The 26,777-nt window shown below is 33.9% G+C and overlaps 1 protein-coding gene across 23 annotated transcripts in view; it reads right to left on the bottom strand.

The window, feature by feature from the left end:
• Positions 1 to 26,777, bottom strand: part of TENM3 (teneurin transmembrane protein 3) — a 1,291,378-nt gene that overhangs the window by 1,028,081 nt on the left and 236,520 nt on the right. The window lies entirely within an intron of this gene.

Here is a 26,777-nt window from a genome sequence, read left to right as displayed (position 1 = left end):
TATGTAATGTAAATATTGCTTCATCTCTTCAAGATCTTCAACTGAAGCAGAACTGGCATCTTTCATATGGTAGGAGATTTGATACAAAATTTTGGGAAATCAGACACGAGGCTCAGCACAGCTGAATAATAACACATTTGAGGTCTGCGAGCAAATGAGGCAGCAGTGCAAGCAAACACACAGAGTCACTTTGGCCATATATTCTGCTCTAAAGTGGATATATCAAGACTCAGCAGAAAAGCAACAATGGAAAAGAGCTTTTGCACTTATGCCTTTCGTTTTTTATGGATACAGAAAATACTGCTTCCATTCAAAATCCCCTTCCTAGAACAGACCAGTCTTGACTATGAACTTGCAACAAGATTTTGAAATTATGTTAAATTGTGCCACTTAATATCACATTAAAAAGGGAGAACAGTTAAGTAATTTTAAAGATGTTTGTATATAATTCTAGAAGGTAATAGCAAAACACTAGTGTACAAATATGTAATCATGGACTATTATAATAAACATACAAATGGTTTTGTAATGGAAATATTAGGACATGGTATTGGCAACCTGCACAACTTCCATAATATTTTTCAGTATTCATTACTGTAATAGTAAACATACCCAGAATTACCAACTGACATTTAAATCACAAAATAATTCCCTTTAGTAAGGCTGTCACTTCAATTCCCTCAAGCTTTATTACCATAATTCATTCTGTATGAAAATATCACATAGGCAGGTTCTTATTTGAGCAAAAATTTCTGGAAATATTTTGTCATGAGGGCTTAAAAATCTTTCCAAAGAAAAATGAGATACAAAATTGATATTGTGCCTATTCCAAAATGTTATTTAATTTAGGACCTCTAAGCTTTGAATCAAGGGCTGTAACTCAGCAGGTAACTTCTGTGCTAAAGTTTTTAATGTGAACTATTTCATATATAAGTTGGGGTGCAGAATTCTCAGAGAATTTACCTATATTCAATGCTTTTATAAAAAGAATGTTCATAGAGAGGAATATTTAATTTAAAATCTCAAAAGATTAAAACATTATTGCTACGTTTTCAGACGTTTCAAAAATCCTTCCACACTCAAAAACCACAAACACAGAATCCCTCAGAGCCAGGAGGAATTCTCTAGCCATACTAACACTGTTCTTCCCATAAGTCTTTCCCAGCTACACCCACTGAGGGAGAAGCCATATACTGGAAAATTTTGGTACTAGTGGATTGTGAATTTTGAGTTTACCACGAAGTTGATTAAATACATTCTTTATAAATAAAAAATATTCCCTTCATGGAGTTTTTTCGCCTTTTGTAGTTTGCTTTTCCCCATACCTCCAAAAGTCAAGGAATGAACACAAAGAAATCAGCAGTAAAAATAATTGATGTTATTGAAATCATAAAGTCAAGCACTCAAGCTGAGTTTCTGGTTTTCAGCACAAAATTAACTAACCTACATTGGCAAGACAGAATATCTTAACTACAAGATCACATACACTGTTTCTTAAATGATTCCATTTTTTCCAGGACACTGAGTAGATCTTCCATGGAATCAAAGCACAGTAATGAAGGAAGTTGTTCACTCTAGGACCTCTGTCTGGCTTATTATAGAAATGGAAACAATATAATATATAAAATACAACAGAAAGAAAAAAATACAGAAAGAAGAAAAGAATAGCTTCCTGGCTCACACTCTTGAATTCTATTCTACGGAAAAAAGTTTTTCTTCCTGACTTCAGCAACAGAGAAGAGCAGATTTCTCATGCTTAATTATTACTGCAGTTTTTAAATTTTTTTACTACTATTATCTGATGCAGTGAAGTGAAATGTTTCTTTCTTATAAATGAAATGGAAATGAATAGAAATTTTCCATAAATAAAGCCTTATGTAACACTCAGAACTCAGAAACTAAGCAGTAAATGTTACCCACATTATGGACATTTGTGACCTTTCACTCCCAGTAATTCTGTTTCCTTTCTACAAATTGGGGTTAATTCCACCCCTCCTCCAGAAGGATGTAATGAAGATTAATTAGTGTTTCTGAAAAATTCAGATAGTATATTGATGCACACTGCTGAAGAATACTTGAGGAAATTAATCATTTCTTTTACAGCAGGAACTGAATAGACCAGAGTAAATAATATATGGGACAATGCAATGAACAATTAGGACACACGAAAACATTGAGAAGCTGCTTATTATCCAAGCAGTATTTACTTTGTGTATTCAATAAGAAAGGGATCCTGTAACTAAAGATTGCTCTAATCCAAATTCAAAAGGTACAAACCAAGAGTGAGCAATAATTCTGATTCCTCCCCTTCCTAATTTCCAAGTTCTTTGCAACCATAATAATCTTCCCTAATATTTCAATATAGCAACATTGATTATACTATATTGCTATTTTTATTTTAACAGATTGAAATTTCTGAACCATTTTTAGATCCAATAATTGAAGACAGAATGAAATATCTAATTACCATGTTAAGAAGCCATATTGACTTCAAAGAAAGAAATAGTGTCTAATTCACTGTCAGACTTGGAATCAGAGCCAAGAGAAACCCACTCTTCTATGCTGGTGACTGATGATTATCTCTCCCTGTCCATGAGTGATAATATTGCAAAAAGGAAAATATGCAAACTCTAATTTTTGCCTCAGCAGACCACAAGAGAATATAAACTATATTTAAATTGGAATATAAAAAATAAGCATATAATTAGTGCAGCATTTTAAATAAAGTGTTTTTAATTACTGTAGTCAAAAGGTGAGACTTATTTACAATTGTAGGGAGTACATTTTTTCCTGGACTCCTGTTGTTACAGACTATAATACATTATGTGGTAATCTTCACCAATTATAAGCTAGTAGTATTTAGCATCACACAATGGTGTTAAAAATGTTTTTAAATAATCTTCAGTAAATGCAAGTTTCAACTTTTGCTCCAATTTTCAGGTTTCTAATAATAGAGCATTTGAGCCTTATAAATCTTAGAAATCTAATTAGACAATGTTAAGTTCTCTCTAGCCGAAGTCACAGATGTTTCATACTGGGAAAATCAGCAAGCCCCAGGGTTTGTTTGGTCTAGTATAGTGTCAAATTTTCATGGATAATTTAATAGCTAATAACTCTAATTCTTTCCCGTAAACCAAGAGATGATAAATAGTAATTGCTCTAAAGCCATAAAATCAACCCTCCAGGCAAAAAAAAAAAACCTCCAAAAAACATTGAGGAGATTAATTTCTGCTACTTAATGTTTCTTTATTACTAATTGTCCCTGAGTTGTATATATCTTACAATATGAAAGAACATGCAAATAAATCCACTGGATTCATACAGCTCAGAAAGAAATTACATCAAGGATACTGTACATACCTTTGATCTATTACACACACTGATTAGGTGGTAGTGAAATTATTTTATTTCTTTTTCTTCTCAGATTCTACTAACAGTTTGTGGGCACATCCCTGAGTACCTCCAACAAAATAGCAGTTTCTATCTAAAAATTGCTATTTTCTGTTCTTTCTTTAAAAAAAAAAATTATTTCTCCTTTGCAGAATTATAAAATGAAATATATTTTTTAGTATTTAAACAGAACTAGACATGCAGAAGTAATTATCCAGTTTGTATTTGAGAGTATTCATTTTGTGAGAAGACAACTTGATATTTTTCTGAAGAATGTCACAGTAACATTTAGCTGCATAATAAAAGGCTGACAGAAGGGTGGGGTTTGTTTGCTTTTATAAAATCATTAGCCAGGTCACTCTGTGGAATGAACTGGGTACATCGGTTTCCCAGTGCTTGATTGCAAAGGCTCCCCAGACTCCCTAGATGAGACACCCCATAAATATGATGGGTTTGCAGATATTCCTCCATTTCCTACGTTCCCTTAGACCAACTGGTAACAGCTTTTTGCTCTCCTTTTTAAAGCAGAGGAGATAGCTTTAGTTTTGAGCAGAATGGAAGCAGAGTGCTGGCAATAAACAAAGAATGGGAAAAATGCTTAAATGTGGAAACTCAGCAGAATTCAGAAAACATAAATTCTGAAGATGTACTACTGTACTTGGGAATAGCAGTTTATCTAAACAAAAGTTATCTGGAAAACTAATGAGAAGGCTCTTAGAAAATTATGTTACCACTGGAAAAATTTGGCTGTGAATATATGTGAATATACAGTCTTTGAAAAAAAAAAAGATTTCAACTGGTCACATATTAAACAACAAAAATACAAAACTAGAAAGTTATAAACAACAGTTATTCATCTCTGTTTCTTGTTACTGCTATTTCTAATTACTCAAGAGAAGAGTGTCACAGATAATTTTAAAGACAGAGGAATATACGGTTAATTATTAGGTTAATAAGAAATAATGCTTAAAGTTGATTAATTCAAAATTGAGAGAAAAATAAAATACCCAAAGAATATCTAGTGTTTTAAAATACCTAGAAAAAGTTCACTGATCATCTTAATTCATTATTCATATCCTGCCACAGAATCAAACAAGGTGTACAAAACATGCAAAAGAAATGGAGAATAGTACAGAGGATGTTCCAATACCATTATTAGGTATATTAATCTTTAATTTAAAACAGTATTAGTATGTTAGTTATTGTTTCCCAATTTCAAGAATCAAACTGTACAGTTCAGAAAATGATGAAGACAACTGCCAAGTAAACCAAAAACTCCCTTAAGAATAGAGATAAGGGACAATGAGTAACACTATGAAAACATAAAATATAACAAACCAGAGAATTTAAGCAGGAAGTTCTTAAGGAAGTTAAGTAGGAAGTTGAGTACAAAAAAATTTATTTAAATAACTGAATGACAAAAATTATTTTAAAATTTATATGACAAATTTTTAATATAATTTTTTTAGATTTCATACATGTATACACTATCTAGTTGCAGAAGAACTTCTATTTGCACAAGATAATCAGGTAATTTCCCAAATATACCTGTGCTCACTGATTTCATTTGAGAATGCAAAATGCAACATTATGCAGCCACTGTGCCAACAAACAAAAACTCAGTTTTATCTTTTTAAAAAATCTGGATGTTGTCTATATAATTGATTTTGAGATATTAGAAAGGCAAAAAAGGATTTTTTCTTTTATTTCTAGTTCAACTTTAGTTTATCTTTTTTTTGTTTTCCAAAAAGTAGCATGTTTGCTAAGCTGATCTTCCTAGGACATGATGAAATATTTGAATATATATATATATGTATATATATATATATATATATTGTAGCCTGGGGAAAAGTCTAAGTTCAATTGCTGTATGATACACTGATAGAAATATTGTCCAGGAAGACAAAAATTAGTTGAAATATTACTTTGAGCTTGCTTTGACAATGCTCTTTTAGTAGTTGGGGAAAAATAAAGCCATAAATAAAATGAGGTGACCCTTTCTGTATGTATTCTCAAATGCTGAATTAACATGTAAGACTCAGAACAAAGAGTTGTGGAGCTGCCACAGAAGCCTGGAAGTCAGCTGCCAGGTACATATACCCCAACAGAAAAGACAAGGACTTTGATCATGTCTTTTTATTCATGAACATTCTGCATTTATTCTCATAGTAATGAATTTGCTAAAAGTTAATCAAATGCTGTGCCATTTCAGTGGGAAGTAATTTCTTTTTTTCCTTGCAATGCAGAGGGATATATCCTACAACACACCTAGGAGTATTAAACAAGAACTTAGTCCATACATGCTTAATATCCAGGTAGCTTAGTATGTTATTAGTATTAACCTCTACTTCTTTTCTTTACAAATCTTTTTGGAAAGAGAAATGGAATTACTGGCATGCAATGAAATTAAAATCAAATGGAAATCCCAGTTCTGCAAGACTACAAAATAGTCTACAGGTTAATTTTTAAAAATCTGTGATGATGTTCTTGTTATATTTTCTATATGCTCAGCCTCAAAATCATCTGGTTTATGCTAAGAATTCAAAACATTAAAATTATTTTAAATTAAATCTAACTTGGTAGATTCATCTCTTTGTGCACTACTTTGCCAGCAGGTTTAGGTAGATAAATAATTTACTGGTTTAACAACACATGACAGATCAGCTGAGCTGTGGGAACTGTGTGCACAGCAGATGAGAAGCAAATCCAGTTAATTTGGGTGGCAGCTAAGAGACAACAAAATACCTTTTTTACCTTTTGCTTAAGATTGTACACACACAGAGCTGCTGTGCCCCTGTATACATCCAAGGTAGCACAATATCTGGCTTCCTTTTTCTTGAGAGAGATCTTGTGCAATCAGGTCTGTTCTGGTTTTCCCTCTTACACAGACCACGTCCCTTTACATCTATTCAGGTCTTGCAGAAGTAAATATCCTACCCTGAACACATCTGTTTCCCTAATTCCAGCTGACATGAAAAAAAAAAGTACTTCTGTGACGAACAGATTACAAAAAGAGCAATAGAAAGGAGGGTACAATATGTAAGAAGTCTAATTCAAAACTGAATCACAAAGAACAAAGTTAATTACATATTTAAGTTTTTTCCTAATAAAACCTGTCACATTGCCCATCTTCTGTAGTTTTAAAAAAGCCTCTGATCATTGAAAATATTTCCTTTTTGTTAGTCTTCTATTACAGCTAAGGAACAGCCTTCTAAAAGATGTATGCATTGCTCCTATTAGCCTACCTGGCTCCCAGAAGAAATTCCTCTCCAGCTGGCTTCCCATTCTCTCTGCTTTGGCTTAAAAGTATTGATCAGGAAGTTATCCCCAAAACAGAGCAGACTTAATCTAAAGTTATTTAAAAAGCTAATGTAGTTGATACATCAAATAGGTTTGGGGTTTTGGTTTTTTTTTTAGTTCTGGCATTCATTTATATTCTTTTTATTTCTCATCAGCTGTGCGTGTGGTGATGTGGTGTCTTATAAATCCTTACAATTCTTCTTGCATATAGATTACTCTACTGAAGTGTTGCCTCAAGATATTTTTTGTCACACTGATGGCGTCTAAAGAGCTTCTAAAACGTTATGTATCTATGTATTTTACATAAATAATGAAGTATATTTGTATAAAAGTTAAAGTCACCACAAATTACTCTTCCTCAGCATTTAACATCGATGGCCCTGCTGTTCCTGGAGACACAGATTTCTAGAATGGATGGGAGTCCACTCATCCTCATCCACTGCTCACATGTGTGTGGGAGGCTACCCCTCTGCAGAGGGACTGGAGAAACAGGATACACTGCAGGGCCAACTGACCTAGAACTCACCCTGGAGAGAGGACTGCACCACATGCTGGGTTTTGGACACTCTAAATTTCCTCTGCTCTAGGCGAGGATTGCCTGCAAGCCAAAGGAAGGACATGCCTTACTCCCCAGCTAAGGAGCTGTTATCAAATGCCCATTTGGATTTTCATTCCTGAAAGATACTCTGGCAGTAATCACTCATCATTTCTTTTGTCTTTCTATAAATTTTATTAGGTGTCTTTGTCCTCAGAAAAGAATTAGACAAGCATCTGTGCAACTTAGGTCTAGGATAAAAATTTTCATGTCATAAGTTGTAACAAAAAAAAATCCAGTCAATTAAATGAAATAGCATTTTTTGTTGGGTAATTTGCAGGAAACAATTTGATTGTTTCAAAATTATTGCTCTAGAAAAGCTAATTTCTTTGTATGCATATTTTAAAACTTAAAAGTAATTAGGAAATATACTTCATAAGCGATTTTAAAATTTAAAAAAGCCAAACCATAATCATTACTGCTATAAAGCATTTTTGCAAAATATGCTTTATAGTGCACATTCTTGTTAACTGTTAAAGGAAATTATTCTTCTACCTTACCAATTTTGTAGATTTGAACAAAGGCCTAGCATTAATTAAACCTAGCTGACATCATCACGTTATCAGTTGTTATACTATAAAGTGAATGCAAAGTAAATTTTGACTTATCAGTATCTACAGTTTTTTGTGTTTTTTAATTTTTAATGAGCCCTCAGAAAGCCTGATAGCTTTGCAAGATATTAACTGCCCTTTGCTCATTCCACATACCTCTGACTTGGGGAACTTCAGAAGGCACCAAAAAACCATCTCTGTAAGAAAAACAAAGCTCCAATCAAACCAAGCTCTTGCTGGTGGTCAGGGTGTTAAGGGGCACAGAGCTGCAAAAAGTTTCTGTTCGAGTTGTTTAAGAATTCTTTGAACTATTCATATTCTCAGCCTGTTCTCCTCATTACTTTTCCCAGCAACAGCAAACAGAAGTATCTGGCTGCACAGACCTGGAATTTATTTTTTACCCATACCAACTGTATTAAGCTACCAAAAAGCATGCACTGGCACATACATGTTTAATAACATTTTTTGATCAATTATAAATTTATTTTTAAAGCTAAAAATTTTCTGGTCTTAAAGCTTTTCCAATTTTTTAATTTTTTTTTTACACAGAGATAGAATAAGCAGCAACAGATCTAAGTTTTAAAAGTCACAGTAAAAAAAAAGCTGTACTACTACAGAGGGTAAAAGGTGAAATACCAGAGCAATTTTCCCAATTTCCCCAGAGTAGCTTCGGAGCACCCTTAAACTGTTCAAGAATTAAGTGGATCTAGATGTGAGAATAAGATTCAATAAGACCTGGTCTGAGCACATGCTTGAACAAAAATTCTGGGGCTCCTTTCCATACTCATTTATTCTACAAAACTGTGGAATCATTTGGCTGTGTTTTCCATTAACATTATTTTACAAGATGTGAAACTGCAGAGATAGGGTGAGGAGGACAAGTTGTAAGACTTTATCCTTGCAATAAGTCCAATCCCCAGAGAGATTTTTGGTTCTTGCTCTCAACACTTCTGTTCAGTTTCTCTTGAAGGCAAAGCACATAAACACAAATTAAAACCAAAACTCCTTTCATCCTAATCAGGAAGACATATAGTCTATGTCCCTCTTTGCTCTCATGAATCTTAAGACATCTGTGGCAGTTACTTCTGCATTTGTCACCAGTAAAGGTGAAATTAGATTTTAAGTAGAAAAAGAAAGTGATTTCATTACCTCTAAGAGAATTCTAGAAAGCTTTTCAGGCCATGAATGGTTATTTCACAGATGCATCTAATAGAAAGCTTTAGCCTAGAATCACATGCAATTGGGATTCACAAAAAGAACCATTCTCCATCAGCTTGCATGGTTTATGTGTCTTCTGTATCCTAGCTCCTTTGAATACTCAGTCCCCATGTAGTTTATACTCAGATTGTAATTTTTGACCCAAAAAAACCCCAAAAAGACCGTCACTGAGAGGAAGCTTTCTAACTTAAAATAACCCTGATTGAGCAGAAAGGTGGATAACACTATGCTTTTCTCCTTCTCTGATTCCCCACTGCTCTTCTGTCCTGTTTCTGCCGGTGGCAAAGCCCAGCTCCCAGCCCGTTGCACTGCCAGGCCCTGGTCCCAGTCCCATCCCTGGGGCCGTGCTGGCTCCGACAGGAGCCAGGCAGTTGGGTCCATTGGGAGTCTGGCTCCAGCCTGCTTCAGTCACTTTAAACCTGTTAGATTGGGAAATCCTCTAACAAAATCCAACTGCTGATCCTTGGCTTTGTTAGACATACTCAATAGGCAGAACCAAGGAGAGATGTCTTTCTTTTCATTACCCACACAGCATTATCGGCAATTCTGTGTCCAACATAGTCTGTCATTTTGAGCTTCAATATATACTCAAAATATTTAAGTTCACATTTTAGGTAATGAAATGATGTCCAATTATCTTATGAAGGCTTTCATTCATTTCTTAAATCGATTTAAAAAAACAGTAGTGAAAACAGCAGTCAATTCTATCATTGGCTGTTCAACGCAACAACAAAAAGAGCTTCACTACTGAAAAAGCACCGTGGATATCACAGTGCATAGCTTATTAGAAATACAGCTAAAACATAATTTTGAAATAGAAATTCAAAATTATATAAAAGCTATACAAAACCTCCTTAACTAAAAAAAAAAATCAATAACGTATACATTTTTCCTTGTCATAAATGTGTTCTATATATCTAGTTACATGTTCATCTAGCATACAGACAGAACTCAACAGATAATATAGCAACCTCTGATAACATAAATGCAAGCTTTGCATTTTCACTTAATGATACAAGTAGTTGTACATTGACTTTAAATCTAGTCTCTTAATAAGAGTGTATTAACATTGGTGTCACTGTTTCTTTGTTTTAGCCACGACCTTCAGCTGTAAGCTTTATGAAGCCTGACTGATTATTCTTGTCCACAAGTTTGCACTTATCTATAAAGGAATCCCATATTACATTTGTATTTGGGCTGAAAAACTTGTTTTTTCCTAAGACATAAAAACGTATTTGATGATGATCTCTAAATATGAAGAAAATGCACATAAAAGCAATGTGATACTCTAACTTGGTCAAACAGGGTTTTGTTTTGCTGTAGTTGCTGTAGTTACACACAGGATATTTCTACCTTTTCAAATGCTCTCATTTTACAAGCCAGAAAAACCCATGAAAACAGATAATTGTTCAGCAAGCACTTCTGTCAATCGTGTTTGCCCTGTGCTGATCACCACAATGTCACACCAGTGTTTTGCTGTTGCCTTCAATGGCACTAGGCTTACGCACAATGCTCGTCTGCACCAAGTGTCCCCTGCTGGCTGGCACAGCTCAGAAAGGACTTCTGTTGCCAACAGCTAACAAGCTCTCCCTTTATATCGAGTGCTACAGGCCCACGTGTTTGAAGTGGAAGGATCAGAGTTCTTAGATCTCAGATTTGTGAAGCTTGTTAAAGCTTTTTATTAAATTCAGCTAATTTCAGACTGCAGGATGGTAAATTTATTCTGGTTTTGCAATCCAATGATACAGTGTTCTTTTCTATTTTTTTTTTTTTTCTATTTACGTAATACTTTTGGAAGCTGAATGTGAAAACTATGGTGTGTATTTTCCCAATATATTCTGCAGTCCATGCCAAGCTGGTGTTATTTATTGACAGGGGTTGTTTGGACTGTCTCAATGTAGGGTAAAAATATCTTACAAGCACACCTTTTGATTGCACTACAAGCTGATATAATAAAAATTAAAGCAAAAGGTATTGAAAAAGGCTTACATAAAAATCAATATAGGGGAAACCAGATACAAAAATTTTCTACCATACAGAAGGCAATGCATCTAGTGTTGTATTGCAAGGAAAGATTTAATTCTTAACAAGTGAAATCATACTGTCACTTGCAGAAAAACAAAAAAATAACGCTCAGTAGGAATCACAAAAGATGTGCTCTAAAATACGAGACACTGAGACAAAATGTCAAAATAGCATAAAAATACACAGACTATACTTTTATCACTTTAAATTACTTCATAAGATTTCTCAGACAATAAAGGGTGACACTACATTTTTACATCAGATATCTTTTCCAGAAGGGAGGAGCAGGGGATGGGAAGAGAGAGAGAATTATCTTTCTGACACTGATATTTTGAGAGCTGATTTTAAAATATATATGCACAATTTCATTACTGCAAGACAAAACTTCTTCAATAAGGTACATGTACATAATTAAATTATTTTTATAAGGGTTTGAAGTTCTTCTTATTGTCAAATATTTTAAACTGTGTCATTGACAGTGCAGACAGCTGTTTAGTAATTCAAACAGGACACTGCTCTGTGAATGTCACATCAGGATATTGACATTTTTCTGGCAGCTCAGATATTCCCAAACTTCATATTTAACATCATGATGAGGTATTGCCTTATCATTGTGTAGTGTCTACAAATAACAGTCTAAAGATTAGAAAAGATACTTGGAGTTAAATGCAACTGACATAAAGCATGCTCAGATATTTTGAATTTCTGTATTATAATAACCAATTATGGCAAAAAAATGCTTTTTCATACCAAAATTTGGGTAAAATCTGCTTTGAATTCTACATGAGAGATCAAACACACTAGCCCAAGCTAAAGAAATCTGTGAACTGATGCTGTGCTTCAGCATCATGAGGAGTGCTGCTGTCTCTGAACTGCACACACCCAAAACAGGAGAGTGTCTTTGCTGGTTTTGGGAACCTTGCTGTACCTCCCCTGAGATGTCTATAGCCAATTAAAAAAGAAATAAAAGGTTCTTTACCTGCAGTTATATGTGTGCACTGTAGTAAAACTTTCCAGTCTTAAATCTTTTTAATAGAGTTCAAGAATTAATATTTGTGTGAAGTCAAGTATATTTAAAGAAAGATAGTAAAACAGATATCTAAAAACAGATATTAAACCTATTTGTTACAGTAACCACAAACTACATACACACAGTGTTTAAGTGTTCTTTGGGCCAAAAGGTCTTCACTTCAGGGCATATTTGAAATAGTTGACACCATCTAAGGTGGAGCTGACTAATCCTGCCTGGTAGCATGTATTTTGAAGACAGAAAACACTTTTCTGCAATATACCTAATTTTACTTCTCCTTCTTGTCTAGCTAAATAAGCTATGGAGCAAATCTCTAAGGGAAGGAATGCATAAAGCAGAAAGAAAAGAATGAAAATTAAAACAACATGCAGAATAATGAAATATCTTCTACTAAAGAATCAAGTGTGAATTTAAAAAAAACCCCAACAAACTATCAACACATCACCAGCTTTTATCAGCAAAGTATATAACACATTACACAGCTATACAAATTGTATTTTACATTTGATGTCTTTTGCTTACTTGAAAGTAACATTGCTAAGATTGAGCTGCAGCTACATATGAAAGAACTGATTTTCAAAGATGGAGGTGTTACTGAGACTAGTTTCTACTATTTTCAATAACACCAGGTGATGGCAGGTGAAAGTGAGTTGTTGTTAATTTTTGAATTTCAATCTTATGTTGCTCACAATAATGAATTTAATTAAAAACATTTTGTGATTTTTTGTTAAGTTACATGTGAATGAAACAGCCATCTCTATTAGTATTAGAATATTAAAAATCTTTGCAAATCAATCTGACTGTGGCCAAATTAATGTTTAAACTCTGTGCAACAATCAAAGCTACAGCTGTAGGTATGATAGGTTCTGTCAGTATTCTACTGCCATGAATCTAGTTCTTCTGTAACAAAACCTGTTACATGACCTATGTCCTATGTCCTGCACCAGAAAAATACAACAGCTTGCTGAGTTATGAAATTTCAGTTTCTCCAGATGAAATCCTTCACACACTGTTATTCAATATATAATGCTAATTCCTGTATCATCACTGCCAGAACTGCCAGTCTCTTGGTTCTTCATGAAGTTTAACATATAGGCTTTCAAATAATTAACTAACTCCTCTAAAAACTATTTTATAACGTAACTTTCTGAAAGAGAGATGAAAAAAAAAATCCCTCTCTTGGTTATTTGTTTATTTCAAACTCAGATTAAAGTATCTGTTAAGCAGAAAAAAATCAGTAGAGAGGTACTATCTATGTGTACAGAACTTAAAGGTACAATATTAACCATCGGGTTAAGAAGATTATGAATCTGGGTTTCCCACATCCTAGAAAAAGACTGGAATCACTGAAATGCAACAAAAATGCAAAACAGCATCACATCTGTTTTAATGGCTGTTTCTTAAAATACTTACTTTGCTCTTTCAAGGAACACACACAGATGCTTGTCCTCAGTAAGACACAAGAGGTTCCATATTCTGCATGAGAGAAGTCACTAAATGCTTCTCAGGAAGAACGATTCAAACACATCCTCGTGCTGAGCATTTCCTGGCTTCACATCTCTCTGCACTGTGCGTAGATATTCTGGTGCCTTACTCTGAGAGAAGGCTGCAGAAACCAGTCAGGGACACAACATTACTTATGCTAGTGTCTGTGATTTTTTTTTTTTTAGGAGATACACGGTCTCCTAAAGACACACTCTGCAAGGCAGACAGTAGAATTTTCTACAGATATGAAAATATAGAAGTTTATTTCACCCCTCCAGTCTGTTAGTGCCCGCCTTTTAATAGAAACTGTATTTTACCAGACAACATGTATGCAATCCACATCACAGTGATAGCTGGAATAATCAAAAAAAGTATTTGTAATATAAGTTTATAAGTATGTAAGTTTCAAAGGTTATGATAGTGCTTAAATAATGTACTAAATCTAAAACTCTACATTCAATTAACCATTCACTACACAGTTTAATCCTTAATGAAAACACACTTAGCTCAAATCTAAGATGTGAAAATTTTCCCTGCTAACATCTGGGATGAGATTTACTGAAAAACATTCACCCAAACCATACTTTGCACCAAAGCAGTTGCTTTGAAATCTTTAGGTATTTCCAAGAAATTACTGCAACTGAAATTCCAAGATGAAAACTTTTTGTTATGTTAACACCACAGTGATAGCATTCATTTTGGATTAACTTTAAAGTTTAAAAGTTGCTATTTCCACACTGTACAAGTGCTGTTTCTGTCATTCATAATGATCAAGATGGATGGTTGACTGAAACATAATGAAAAATGAACAAATTTGGAAGAAAGAAGCAAACAGTATTTATGATCAGAACATCACTCATACAAAAGATGATGCAGCTAGGGTTAGATAAAAGGATTTAGAGCTCCACAGCTTTCCTGGTCAGGGCAACTGCCATTGAAGAGGAATGCTCTCAGAAGAAAGGTTAAGAAAAATTCAAGATCTTTCAGCATATTTTCAAAACACTTAGGAGGCTTATACAAGCCAAGACAACAGAGATTAAATGCCAGTCTAGAAGTTAAGCTAACCTTTGAAGTGTGAAAATGCATATATTTTTACTTTCCTTTACTAGTTCGTGACAATATGTAATAAAGGCAAATATGTTATCAATTCTAAGAGAGGGAGACTGCAAAAGACATGGAACATTTTGAGGATTAGACAATAATGCTAATATTGATTGTTCCCAATTCTCGCATAACAAAGACCTTCAATTTCCTTATAATAAGTCAATGGAAAAATTGAAGTGGTTTCTTAGAGAATACTTATGTGATTATAGATGTAATTTAAAGATCAAAATTCCCTAGATTTTTGAGTTTTGTCCCATCCCACCTGTGGTAACTTTTCACCAGCTCTATGCAAGTACATTACAATTATTCTATAACAATGACAATCAAAATTACGTTCTTCAACCAGTAGTAGCATTTTCCCCATTTACATTAGGTGTAAGTTCCATTCTTAACCTTCAGGTACAATTTTAATTATAACAATGCCAATGAGACAAATAAAAAAACAGCCTATGATGTCACTCAAACAAGAATCACAACAAAAACTACAGAGAACATATTTAAGCACCTTCCAAACCAAAAACTCTTAAATGAACACTTGGAGTGACAATTCGGTCAAACACTAAAACTACTAGATAAGATCTATGTGAGGTGCGTCAATAGGAGGGACAGTAGTATTTTTTATTAATCACAATTTATGCAAAGAGAATATAACACTCTTAAAAGCTATTTCAACATTTCTGCTGATACTATGTTTTTAAAGGACTATTCCTTTTATACTTCTTATTTCTCATTATATAAAAATATTTAAACTGGATCTACTTGGCCTTTTTTTTGCTTTTGAGGCTCATCTCTCAGTCTGTGTCTCCAAGCTGCTTGCTGCAGCCATGAGTCCAGTTTATACTGATGCTTCTTGAGTTAGGCTGAGCCAAAGCCCACACCAACATCCATTTCAGACTTAACTCATTTGAGAATTTCTTGTCTCAAAGACATTGCATGCTGAGTGATTTACACTCTTTAAAGAAGATCTGCAACTCTTCTATTCTGTTTGGAAATGAGACTAATACCACAGAACTTAAGAAAAAAGTGTGGAAAAATAATTTGCCAACACTCGTAATTCAGCGTGATCACAGTTCTCCAAGTGCACATGAATGGTTCTAAGGCAAGAAGGTAAGACAGACTTCCTATCTATATGAATATTTAACTGTAGAACACTATGCCAGATTTTTCATAAATGAATGAATCATCTGGATACTTGTAACACAAACTCTTTCATCTTTTTACGAAGTTCAAAATTCCAGACTGCCATTCATGCTTTTCTCAGTTACAAGATCATGCTTGCCAAGAACATCCACATTCATCTGTCACACAGTACTTCTAAAACATGTTCTCCTTCTGAAACTCAGTGTTCTTGCATTACATCTAAGACAGACCTTGTGTCAGTCAAGGTAAGATTTAGACTTCAGTTGTAAAACTATAAAAATACAAATATAGGAGACACATTCTAACCTTCAAAAGAATTCAGAAGAAATAGAAGGTTTGTTGTAAATGAAAGGCATGCATTCCACAAGAGTATTAAAACTCATAAAAGTTTTTCAAAGTGTTCTTTCAAATGAAATTTGTTACATCTGTACCTGACAGCAGAATTTCCAACAATTTTAAGTTCTAAAACACTGACTCATGAGAAGAAGGGGAGTAAAACTTTCTCTCTTTCTCACCTCTTCTCCTCCCCCACTTTGTTGCTGTTGCTGCATGTGAACTTTTTGCTATTGTACTGTATATACTTCTCACTTAGATGCTCCTTAAAATCCACAGGAAATAATACAAGAATTTCAGAGGATGCAGAAATTTAGTAGTCAATAAATCCCCCTTTTTTTTTTTGCAAATAGCTTCGTTATAGAAAAGAATAATGCAAAATAAAATGAATAGATATCATTGTAATGCATTATTGCATTTAAATTCCATTTTGCCTGGACACCTGTCGAACAGGCTTCTAGGAGTCAGGCAGTCATTAATCTGATTTATATTTTCTGAGAAGGGGCATATGCTCCTCTCATTTGTCCCACACATTAGCAGCTAGTAAGTAGCAAACCAAATCACAAGACACTAGTTTAGCTTTGTCTAAGATGGGTAATTTGTTAGACTGCAATTCTCCTGTAAAGAGTTATTTATATCTCACTATCCAGTTGGCTGACATCTGGGGTTGGCAACACCTGACAGTGCACTTAATGAGTTCACCAGTGTTTCCACTGGAACTGCTGACTTTCATAATTGCAACATTACATTTACTGTAGGGAAAAAAAAGTACAAACCTGTATGCAATGAATTAAAAAGGTCAGTGAAATAAATATTACTTTTTGTGCTAATACAGATAGTCTGTAAATGGTACAGAAAAAAGCAAGACAAAACTTTTCATACATAGATTTTCACTGACATATGTTCACAAAAATATTTATTTCATAACATTGCCTAAAACTTTTTAAAAAGTACTTTCCAGTCATGAACTTTTTCAACAGTTAATAAATCATAGTCAAATTAACTTAAAAATGATAGTTGTTTATCCTCTCTTTAAACATTACTTGACCTTTATATTCCTGGTCAGCAAACATTTGAAAATAATTCCATTGTTTGGCTGCAAGCTTGAGCAGTTGAAAAACAAATGGGAAACAAGATTTGCACATTAGCTGCAGGCTTCCTGGAATATGTGCCCATGCCAAAGGATACTGTCATCCTGAACTGAGTCAAGGCTTTATTTGAAGGGTGCAAGAATTACTGACAAGCCTCATTCAAAGCAGCCTATCTAAAGTGTAAGTGAGGACTTGCAGACACTGGTTTCACTGTCTTTAGGCACCAAGCTCTTATGCTTCCACAAGTGCATCTGTGGCTGCCATCAGTACTGATGCCATCTGCACCTATTGAGGAAGGTAACAGCAGCTTAGGACTCTTTTTATTTTTCCCAGAAGTTACAGAATTTTATAGTGTTTTGTGCACAATTAACTAAAACACAATTAAGACAATATTCTATTAGAAAACCTATCTCATGTAAGTTACACTTTTTCCAGTTTTTTTAAAAACCTAAATGAATTTAAAATAATTGGTGCAGTCAAAAGTGATAGAGTTTACTCTATCACTATTCATAAGTGATAGAGTTTATTCTAAAGGATTATCTGCTTTGTCCTAAATGGCTTGTAAAATGTCAACAAACTTTAGCCATGATGATAATTCCCCTACTCCCTACATCTACAGCATTTTAGCTATGATGATAATTTTTGCCCAAAACACAGAAAACAGCAATAACCCTGTCCATTTATGGATTCTTAGCATTATCTTCCATGTAATCTTCTAAAAATTATTAAACAATAGAATAGAATCTACAGTTTGCATCACAAAACCATTTTTCATGTATTTATGAATTCTTTAGGACCACCATTAACATGATATTGAACATGAGAACAAATTTGTTTTTGCAGATGTGCTTTGACAGCTCTAAATCCCACTCAAGATGGACAGCATATCTGGAGGCTCACACATCAGAAGGAAAATAACATTCTCCATTTAGGAATCAAGCCTAACATACCTATCTTTATGGCAGCAGCAATAAACATTTTAGAAATCTCATGAGAAAAAAAAAAAAAAGAAAAACCAATAAACAACAAAGACTTCAACACAAAATTGTAGTATCTTTAAGATATTTTTACCAAACTTTAAGTTCTGTGATGAAAGTTTGGATGCTTTCTCATTGTTGAAGTTTAGTATGAATATTTTCTGTAATCTAACATTGACAAATATAAAATACAATTAGATTTTTATATATTAACATTTAAAGATATCAAGAGCTTTATCTGACATTGGAATTTTAAATGAAATCAGAATTTATAATCAAGGACATTTTCAAAGTCACTTTAAAACTATAATTTCCCACCATCATTTTACATTATAGAATGGAATATTCATTTGAAGAAACTAAATATAGGATATCTTTTTATTCTTTCTCATTCTAAGGCTATCTTTGGTATCAAAAATGCTCTATTTACCCATAATTATCTTTTCACGCAGTGTTCCCAGATGTAGAACTCCCAAAATGCAATTCTACTCAAGTGCACCATGGTTGTGAGGAAGTTTGAAGTATATTAGAGATTATGGAATACATTCTGTACTTTTTATTAAAGTATCTTATAAAAATATGTACACTGTGATTTAGCACTTAAGCAAATTACCCCAAAGACAACATCAAGTTTTTCACCAATGAAAAAAAAGAGAAACTACCATGATTGATGGTATTGGAATTTTCCTATACATAGGATATATTTATCTATTGTCATACTCTTCTCAGTCTCTTAGGAGGGATAAATAATCTGTAAAATCATGACAGCCAATAATGGCTTTAGATCTATGGCACATTTTGTACTAAAGGTCTACTGAGAGTTCTGTATAAAAGAATAAGAGACATAGCAACACTTAAATGGCAAAATATGCAAAACCAAACAACAAAAAAACCCATGAATAAATTTACAGAAGAACCACTCACAAGTTAATATTACTAATGGACATGCAATTGTTGCACTGCATCTAAACTATGATTATGCCTCCCTTTAATCTCCTTGGCCTATAGAATCAATGTAATATTCAAGTACACTAATTTAATTATTTTTAAATTAGATTCTGCATATTTTAATCAGAATTAATATTTGAAATGGCTTCATTGAAGTAAATAAATGAGGGAAATAGTACTATTCCTTTATCTACAGGATTCCTGCACAGGTACTGTGCTGCTGCATCTGAAAAAAATTTTGCTAAATACTGTAGCACTTATTAAGTGCCATAATATGTAAGCTTATTCAGTAAATGCAGATAAATAACAAAAGCCTTTACAAAAAGAGAAAATACATGACAAAAGGCAAACTGTTGCTATTCAAAAGAAAGAATTAGGATAGTCAGGAAGTCAGCCATTTGGACTTTACATGTCAATAGCTGAATATGAATGATTAGCAAGAGAAAGAAGCCTAATTTAGTGTGTTTCATTTTACAAGACAGCCATGGCAGAGGAAAGATTTACCTCATTATTAAAAGAAAACTGGTTAATCATAAAAAAGTACACATGAAGTTACAAAAAAAAATATATATTAGCAGACAAAAATGCTTAATTAATCTTTACTTTATAACCAGAAAAGTAAAAGCAGTGCTGAAATATGACCCAGAAAATTAAAAACCTAAAGCTTAAAAAATTAATTGCAGAAATTAATAAAAACTGAATAATGAGTACATCCCTGTACATTTGACATAGATTTGTGCATAAGACTGGCTGTAAGGTAAGCCCCTCCTTTACATGACAGACTAGCTATGTGGAAGTCTTTAAGGCATCATCTCATTTCCTTTCTTTATATTTAAACAACTATAACAAACCACCTCATGGTGAAAATAGAAAAGTAAGGCAGATTACTTTTAATTAAAAGACTGCACAATATTTTTGACTCGGAAGTTACAATAAAAATAAAAAACTAATCAATTCAAAAACCTGAGGCCACTGCTTTCTTCCATGTTTTCCTGAGAAAAGTTCTCTTTCACATGGTCAATTGCAGAGTTAGTGTGTACAATTCAAATGCATGCTTTGGATACTGTGTTCCCAAAAGAAAATCAATTATAAGCACTGCTTTGTGAAAAAAAAAAAAAAAAAAAAAAAAAAAAAAAAGAAAAAGAAATTTGATCAGTTTTTTTTCATATTTGTGTAACATATACGTATACCTCTGTCAAAAGGTCAGCATTTGCATGTGTACTATAAGACAAATGAGACACAAAATAAAATTCCCTTTCATATAGAACCTTCTACTGCAAAGGCCATTGCTCGCATACAAAATGTTCTAGTTTTCTCCATTCACAAAGTTCTATGAAATTTGCTACAATTGATTTTAGTAAGAAAGGATTTTCTATACATGTGAGTTCCCCAGGCAATTAATAAAACCAGCTCACATCCACTACAGAGTGGGGTAACATTGTCTTGGTAAGGGTAAGGATCAAAACAGGAATTGCAACAGCTCCCTAAATGCTCAGAAAGTAATAGAGAGTTCATTGAAACAGAGAGGATCAGAAACCAAGCTGCCTCTTTTCACAGGGTGGTGTAAACTATGAAGGAGAAAAGAGACACAGATATTATCTTGTAATAATGTGGCTTTTAAATTTGGTTTAATGATTTGATTAACCTTTTTTCAAGGTAATTTGTCCTCAGTGTAGGGGAAGTTTTGTCTGGATCACACTGGATTCTATTTGAGACTTGCAGCAGGAGAAAAGTTGGTCTTTTGCTGCAAGTCCGAACAGTTCATTATTGCCACCATTTGTTGTAACTCAGTATCCTTAGGGCTCTTCCTCCAAAATGCTTTGAAATGGTTAATGACTTATTCTCAGAACATTCTTTCCTAATAAGATATGAACACATAGTTAAAAGAATGGGAGAAATAAAATAAAAAAAAAAGTTTCATAAAGTAAATCACCCTAATATATAATTAATGATAAAACGATCTTCTTTTTTATGGGAGTTGTAATTAACTCTTGGAAAACTGCAGATGTCCATGTAGTCCCATTTTAAAGGGGAAAGAGACAAGAAAGGTTCAACAGACACACAAACAGAAGCAAATATAATACAGTAAGATATATTCCATAGAGCTCTACTTACAGTTTTTTTATTCCACCCCTCTCCCCAATTACTAGTGAATTTATAGCTGAGAGTCAAGAAATTATTGCATCTGCATATTTTGCATAATTAGCAGTGTTGTGCTATAGATAATGGGAAGCATTCGCGCATATCCCAAAAAGCCTTTGTCACAAGAAAAATGAGTGCAGCACAATGCCAGAAGAAAATACTGCTCTAACATATTGTGGATAAAAAATATAACCCCTTCACACTGACTTAGTCACCACTAGAAAATACAAATGTTTGTATCTTGTTATTTGTGGTAACCTTAATCTTAGTCAGCTTCTGTCTTTGGTTTGATATTAAAGACCTGCGAGAAGTGACTGATCTTGCACTGCCATCTCAGTACTGTTCATATACTCAGCAGTCACTTTGCTGTTTTCAAAATGTGCTTCTATGTTGACGGTTTTAAGGTGAAGCAGTACTTCAGAGATTCTATCCACATTTTGAATGACTGTATATTTAAGTTGCTTTTTTTTTTTTCTAAGAGCTTTCTTTGTGAAATAAAAGCAGGAACACTTGGAGAATTCACACTCTTTATGCATAGAGTAAATCATTTAAATTATAGATGCTCTCTATGGAAAACAGAACATATTTAGACCTAAGGCGTTAGAAAAGAAAGATAGGTACTTTAGATTTATACCCTCAATAGAAGATACTTTGAAATTTTTAGGCAGAATATACTGCAATGTCTACTATTATATTACTGTTTCCTGTCAACGACTACACAGATTATTCAGTCTGCCCAGAATGAAATACTGGATGTATGATCATTTCCCCAGGAGGAAGATAAAAAGCAGCTAACTTTCAACTCTGCTTCCCATTCACTCTGAAAGTTACTTTGTCTCTTACCTTGACATACTTTACCTTTTACCATTTACTTAATTCCTTCTGTCGCAGCTAAGAGCTGCCTTGTGTTAGGAGAGGGGAGCAAGCATTTCCTTAAAAGAGACATACCAAAACTTCACACTTGAGGCCTAGCTATAACTGGCCATCAGGACCACTTTCCAGTCTCCTACAAGTGCATACTGCCTCACTTGCTGAAAAGGGCCTTGAGTGTGCCTGGATTGCATACACCTGTCCTGGTTTCGACTGGGATACAATTTATTTTTCTTCTTAGAAGCTTGTAGTAATTGCTTCATGTAGCTAGTACATGCTGTGTTTTGGATTCTATATGAGAATGTCAATAATTCACAAATGTTCTGTTTATTGGGAAGTAGGGCATGCCCTAAGTCTAGGACTCTTCTATTTCCATGCAATATTGGGACAGCTGACATGAACCAGCCAAAGAAATATTCTGTTCCATAGAATGTCATACCCAGTGTATAAACTGGGCTCAAAGGGGTCGGTCACAGCTTGAGGACAAAGCCTGGACTTCAGTCAGTGGGTGTTGAGCAATTCTGTTGTGCATTGCTCGGCTTTTTCTTGTCTTTTCTCTCTTTTTTCCTCTCACTTTTATTATTATTATTATTACTATTATCATTATTATTATTAGTAGTAGTAGTTTGAATGATTGAACTGTTCTTATCTCAATTCATGAATTTTAGGTTTTTTATCCCCAATTCTCCTGCCCATCCCACTGGGTGGTGGGGTCCATACATGTGCTAATATGCTAATCAGTAAGCAGCTATGTGATATTTAGTCACTTTCTGGGGTTGCACCAGGACAATACCATACGTGTGTGTATATCTATCTATATCTATATCTAATCTATATCTATATCTATCTATATCATCTATCCAAGAATCCAACAGAAAGAGCTTAGAAGTTGTCTACAACAGGCTATTTGAGACCAAGTGCAACTGCTTTGGGAGTAAACCTGAAGCACTCATGTGGAGTATTTCTCTAAGTTTGTGCTGAGTGGGAGAGGATTGCACCAACTTCCTCAGGCAGAAAGAGACCACTGGAAATGTTCATGCAATATCCATAAGCAATAGTTAATCACTAGAGAATGAGTAACATGTAGTTCCTCTATTTGTATTATATGATCCCAGAAGGGAAACTAGATTTTGCAAACACACTGAAGAACAGTAAATTAACAAGGGCTTTCTGCATATGATAACCAAGACACTGTAGAGCTGCCAAGACTGTCGTGGTTTTCAGTCTAAAGGAGAGCCACAGATTGAATTACATGCTGCAGTATTAGTCAGTGATACATTCAACTTCTTTCTCATCTATGTTTTTTCTATAAACAAATAGTTTTGGGGTTTATGGATAAGATTAAACAACTGCAACAGTTTTCAAAAATATTTTTTTCCTCCAAATTTACTGTTATGAATATTTGCCTTCTCAGCCAACTATAGTTATGATACTTCTCTCTAATCTGTGATTTTTTTATCATATGCATTGTTATTTACAGTGAAAGTAATAAAGATTTGAAATTACAACTTTTTGTATGCAGTCTTGTGATAGTATTTTCACAGAGATTTTGTGACAATTTGATGTATTCTTTGATACAGAAAATACCTCAGTCAAAGGAACTACTGTCAGTCTAGTGCAAGACAGTAGCTGTTCAGAATGTTTCAAAAATAAAACTGTATTGGATTCCATATGTGATATGCATCCTCACCACCCCTTTTTGTCTGCTTCCTTAATTCAATACATTGTCAAGAGCTTTTAAGTATTTTGATACTATGTTCTAGTAGCAATAAACATCTAGACAGAGAAGAAGAATAATAGCAGGGAGATATCAGCAACAACATAACTTTTGAACTCAAAGCCATCATTTTTGGTGCTTACTGCTGCATTATCATTTTGCTCTGATTTAGCCTGATTTTAACAGTTCCTTTTCCCATTACTGCTTTTAAGAACAGCAAGAAAACTTTTCTGAGCCCCTTTTAGATGCTGCCTCCATTACTTCAGTAACAGAATCATGAACTTTCTTATCAATCATGGATGTATAGATATAAAAATAAGTTAATGTAGAATTTCACTGATAGCTTCATTTCAGGTAGTCAAGATATCAAATATGTTTTCTGGTAATAGTAATTTTAAAGGTCAATGATAAAAGTATTGAAATCCAAGTGTTCTTTATGTCTGAAGACAAAAGAGTTAGTGCTGTCTTCCTTAAGAAGTTATTTTTTGATGGCTTTATTACAGCGTTCCCTAATTCCAACAGAGGAAATGAACCCCCAGATAACTGGGAAAAATACCAAATATAAAATCCAAAGAATTAAATGTAGCTTTCAAATAAAACGTTTGAGTGAAAAGGCAGTACAGTAGTAAAATCTGCTCTCATGTTTTTATATTATTCCAGGGAGGAAGAAAAAGCAACTGTTTGGAGAAAAATGTGAGTTCTGTTCACAAAGTATGGAGCTTTCTTCCTATTAAAGCATGTTGCTGAAAAGTGGAAACAAACTTGCAGAAAGAAAAAGAATCATATAAAATTTTAAATGTAAAAAGTTAATCACTTCTAATTTTTCAAATTACTTGCACCAAAACAATATATTTTTAACCTATCGGGGACTGTGGTGAATTCCAATCAATGTAAGTAGCCTGTGGTCAAAGAGAGCTTTTATCTTTTATAGACTCTTGCTAAACTACAGCCTTTCCTGTTGCATCCTGACCCGCAGATTGAGTGCTTTGCCTTTATCGCTTTGAGATTGGATTACTCACTGAACCCTGCACAGCTCTGCCTACAAAGCTCTTCTGCCACCAGAGTGCAGAGGCAGGATTTATGTCTTTAAACAATAAAATAAAAGTGCCTACCACCCCTGAACTGATCAGAAGGAGTTAAACACTAAATTTAATTAGCTCCTCATTTAGGGTGTTGCAGCAGACCTGGAAATATCCGCCTCACAATTTTTTTGTTATTTTCTTATATCTTGAAGTTGATTAAAACATAAATTCTCATCTAACTCCAGAAATAAATACAGCAAGCAATCTCCAGACTTTGGTTAAAAATATCCCATTGATTTGTAATCTTCTGCCATTTGATAGATACTCCAGTTTTAGAAGGAATTTGATTTTACATTTATATGAGACCGTTTCTCAGTTTAAAATAGAAACTGAAATCAGTGGATTCCCATCAACAGTTTCAAGAGGCTCATAGTGAACATACACATAAGGCTCATTAAATCTGTATTTTATCTAACAACTCTGGAAAGTCTGACGAAAATGTATCCAAGTGAAAAACATTGAAAAACCAATTCAGAAATTGGATTGAAGTAAATATTGTAACCGTGAACTCCAAGTCCAAATTAATTGTTGCCACTCTGTAGCATTTCTCATCTGTAGCAATTCATGAATTCCAGTGTGGTTCTGTGGACCTACAGAGCATGCCAGCTGTAGGGCTGACCCGGGCCATTGGTACAGGAATTTTAAGTCACAGAATGGAAAAACTGGAATGGAGACACTGGAGCAGCCTTCCCCTTTTCTCTAAATGAGGAGTGATTATGGAACACTAGCCATTAGTACACCAAAATTAATTAAGAAATAAGAACAAAAGCAATGAGCAGAACAATAAAACAGTTTTTAGCTCCAAAGACTTAAACTGTCTAGGCAACTGGATGACATTCAAGCTGATTCTCAATTTACAACTGCATGAAATGCATGCCTATGTGGGCACACGCTTTAGGAAGTTGCATTTTTATGAGAAGAAATTCTGATGCACTTTATAGTTTTAAGTAATCTGATAGGTTTAAACATGGAGTAAAACATAAAAACTGAAGTATAAAATCCTACACAGGCAAGAAAGAGAAAAAAAAGTGGTTGTAATGAGGACATAGAGAAGACAACATGAATCTCTCCATACATTTATGACTGATCTGCTCTGGAAAACAACCTTGAACCTTTGTGTGTGAAATATAAGTGATAAACATTTTTAAATATGGAAGAAAAATCCCCACTAAACCAGCATGACAAATTCATGTTAATTTCCCAACACAGCAAAGGGCATTAAAGCTTCAAAATGAAAGCAATAGCTATTAAAAGGCAAACAATAAGGACCATGACCTTATTTTTGCTGAAGACATAAAATAATCAGAAAACTAAAAACTGGAAAGGTCAAGATTTGAAATGATACAATGAAAACAGATACCCTGTTTGGTTTAAATATCTATCCAGCCACAGGTTTAATTCACAGGACTTAGTCTTTGAAGTAGGCAATGAATGTAAGTGAGGAAGTGCTATAGAATTCTTACCATGGAAAAGTGTAAAAATGTACAGCTACCATAGGTTGTAATTTCATCTAGAAAAGCTGAGTTTTTTCAAGCTTTCTAACAAGAAAATCTTTTGGATTTGCATAATAGTGCAATTGTGCTTGCTGCTTGGAAAAAGCTGGCAGTCTTACAAACAGGAAAATATAGTGATATAGGCTGATAGCAAAGGGTTTGTTTTTTTTTAAGCTCTCAAGTTTCTTACCATCCTCCTTAGCAAGAAATGCATGGTCCATACATAGCAAATACTGAATTTTGGAAAGTATGGTTTTCATAGACTTCCATTTGACAAGTGGTTGGC

The sequence above is a fragment of the Agelaius tricolor genome, unplaced genomic scaffold (genome assembly GCF_023055355.1).
Source record: "Agelaius tricolor isolate 1412-34295 unplaced genomic scaffold, bAgeTri1.0.p SCAF_8, whole genome shotgun sequence".
NCBI lineage: Eukaryota > Metazoa > Chordata > Aves > Passeriformes > Icteridae > Agelaius > Agelaius tricolor.
This window is presented reverse-complemented; position numbering and strand designations above follow the sequence as displayed.